Source organism: Cibotium barometz, chromosome 58, assembly GCF_041138505.1.
Source record: "Cibotium barometz isolate CiBa-2024 chromosome 58, ASM4113850v1, whole genome shotgun sequence".
NCBI classification, from domain to species: domain Eukaryota; kingdom Viridiplantae; phylum Streptophyta; class Polypodiopsida; order Cyatheales; family Cibotiaceae; genus Cibotium; species Cibotium barometz.
The window spans coordinates 20,016,099-20,019,418 of NC_141103.1; the positions used below are offsets into that span (position 1 = coordinate 20,016,099).

Below are 3,320 nucleotides of genomic sequence, written 5' to 3' on the forward strand. Positions count from 1 at the left end.
GATGTGAAGTTAGAATCTCTATCGCTCTCACTATTCTTCTAGGTAAGCCATGTAGCCTAAAAATCTCCTTGAGGAAGACTTTGGCAACATCCACTGCAGTGTAGGTTTCTTTTACTGGAATCAGATGGGCAACCTTGGTTAATCTGTCAACTACCACAAAAATGGAGTTGTAACCTGATTGCATTGACGGTAATCTAGTAATAAAATCCATACTGATACATTTCCACCTCATTTGAGGAATGGCTAAGGGATGTAGCTTTCCTGGCATCTTAACCCTTTCTGCCTTGACTCTTTGACATGTTAAGCACTGTCGTACATGATTAAGTACATCCTTTTTGAGTCCTCGAAAGAAGAAGCTCTTCTTTACAGATTGTAGGTGTTTATGAACCCTGGATGTATAGCTATCGGGATATCATGGGCTACCCTCAAAATTTTTCCCTTTGTTTCCTCATCATTAGGAATGCATAGCCAATTATTGTAATACATGCATCCTTTGTCCAATTTGTACCCAAGAACTCGACTCATTTCCTAAGGAGTCTTGCTTTCCTACATCAATAGGGTAGCAATAGGGGCAAAGAATCTGTCCTGCATGATCTTCTCTCTTGCTTCAGTGATTAATGGATTTGACACTAATGTTATTGCAAGCAAGGAGGCTTTCCTACTGAGTGTATCGGGCCTACCACATTCTCTTTCCCTAGCCGATACTTTATTTCAGAATCAAACTCCTGCAAGGTCTACATCCACCTTCTTTGACGCATGTTGAGATCCCTTTTGGTGAAGATCCACTTCAGACTTTGATGATCTGTAGTATCAAGGTGAATCATTTTCCCAAGAGATAATGTCTCCACAACTTTAGAGCATAAACCATTGAGAGTAACTCCAAGTCATGGACAACATAATTTCTCTCATGTGTTCTGAGTTTTTTGGATTCATAGGCTACTACATGACCTTCTTGCATACGAGCACCTCCTAGGGCAAAACCACTGGCATCTATCACTACCTCAAAGGGTAAAGAAAATTTTGTAATTTTAGAACAGGGTTGGTTACTAAGGCTGTCTTTAGCTTATCAAAAGCACTCTGATGTTGAGATTTCGAGCTCATCTAGTGAGGCGGGACACTGATGACCCGCCTGGGGGATAGGCCCCACACTTACACCACTGGCATGGTTGGTGAGATCATGGGTGATATGCGGCCAGTGGGATGACAGGCAGTGTGATAGCCATTCTAGAGACTACTGGCATAGTTATAGTGCCAGCTCATTTAGTTGGGTTCACACTATAGAGAACCCTAGTATGTATTTGGTTGAGTACCTTTTCATATTGTGTGTACTCTTATCTTTGTATATGGTGTGTTGAGTGTTGTGTGAAGAAGAAGAAGATTTTCAGCCTCTCACCTTGTGTGCTCTCTTTTAGGGTTTTGTGAGTGTGTGTGTGCTTGCAAGAGCTCAAGCTCTCTTCTCCCCTGCATCTTTCATGGTATCAGAGCTTGATTCATGCAAAGGGCTGAGCTGCAAGTAAGAGAAGCAGAGGAAGCGGTACGAGGGTAAGAGCTTCATCTACTCTTCCCTATTTGTGTTGGGCGACTACACCCTTGTCGAGAGCTCTACGAGAGGCACCGGACGATCTTTGATTGAGGAGCTTTCTTCGCGGGAGTAAAGGTATAAGGCAACTATTTTGTCCTATTGGACTTCATTTTTCGGGCCGAAAACACGTTTTCGGGCATGTTAGGACCTCCGTTTTTCAGAAAGTAGGCAATTTCGAGCACTGCGGCTATACAGAACTCTGTTTTAAGAACTGCAGGAAGACATATTGGCTGTGCATACATTGTGTGTGCTGCAAGGAGGTCAACAGATGCCATTGGGAGAAGAAAAGAAGAAAATGATGCAAGAGTCAGGTTTAAAGATTCAACAAATCAATAACTGGTTCATCAACAATCGAAAGAGAAATTGGAATAATCGTCTAACTTCTAGTATTCCATCTATAGGTAAAAGAAGTTATACTAAATTATATATTTTTAAAAAGTTGTTTTCTTTATTTAACCTTTAACTAGTATGTTAAATTACTTGCAGATTCAACTTTTTGATGCTAGTGGACCATATCACTCAAGTTTTGAGGTTTTTAAAATGGCCATAAAAACATTATCAAGCTTATAGCGGACCACATCACTCAACTTTTGAGGTTTCTAAAATTCTCCTAAAAGTTTTTGGATCAAAACATAAAGTTGTTAATTGTTTCTTTTCAAGTCTTTTACAACAAGTTCTATATCATACTACAATACTTGCCATTGTTTCTTTAAATAAACAATTATTATAGTGTTATACTTTTTAATCAATAAAACTATTTTCTTTTAATTAGAAAAACTACTCTTTTAATAATTTATCTTACTACAATACTTGCCATTTTTTCTTCTAAATAAATAATTATTATAGCGGCATACTTTTTCAATCAAGAAATCTATTCTCTTTTGAATGTATAGCTGATTATTAATGATTTTATTAATTTAATTTAGAGAATATGGTAAGGACAAAATATCCATGGGAATTTGCTTGATATTATTACTCCTTTAGAATATGTTGGCTCTCTAATAGTGATCTATAAATGGTCCTAGATAATGGATGACCACAAACAATATAATGGTACTTCTTTAGGAGGAATGACATGGAAGAGACATACAAAAGAGACGAAAATAATAGGAAAAAGTTATTGAAAGGGGTGGATGGTTTAGCATTTAATTCTATGAGGGTTCTTTCTAGAACCCTCATAGGTTTGGCTTTTGAAAGTGGTGGATGATTTGGTTTTGTATTCTATGAGGGTTATTCTTACTGGATCAATTATGCTTTTTCTCGTCTAAATCATATTGGCAAACCAAAGATACCATTGTATTATGTGTTTTCAAATGGTTTTTCAATCTCCTTTATTTTAAGTAATTAACATTATGAGATAAAATATACCATTCAGCTATATTACTTTAATGTTTATACTTATAAATGTGAGTTGATTAATGTACAAAATCATTTAGAGTATAATGTGTGTGCATGTATGTGTGCACCCTTATACTTATGTATGTAGATACATATAGAGTGAATCCTTGTACACATGTGTACTCTTTTATGTGTACATATGCACACGTATGCAATGGGAATATACTTGTTCGTAAGTGTGCACACATCCACTTATGTATGTAGGATGTGGGCATGAACGTGTCCATAAGTGTGAATGCATCCACTTATGTATGTAGATATATATATAGGGTGTGTCCTTGTGCATGTGTGTATTTTTGTGTGTGTATGTTCTTATACATGGGCATGGGCTTGTCTATAA

The 3,320-nt window shown here is 37.0% G+C and overlaps 1 long non-coding RNA gene across 1 annotated transcript; it reads left to right on the forward strand.

Annotated features, from left to right (window-relative positions):
- Nucleotides 1–1,853: 1,853 nt before the first annotated feature.
- LOC147606011 (uncharacterized) lies at nucleotides 1,854–2,261 on the forward strand. The gene is made up of 2 exons (XR_015265034.1): nucleotides 1,854–1,983; nucleotides 2,069–2,261. It is a non-coding gene; the product is annotated as an uncharacterized LOC147606011 (long non-coding RNA).
- The last annotated feature ends 1,059 nt before the right edge of the window (nucleotides 2,262–3,320 follow it).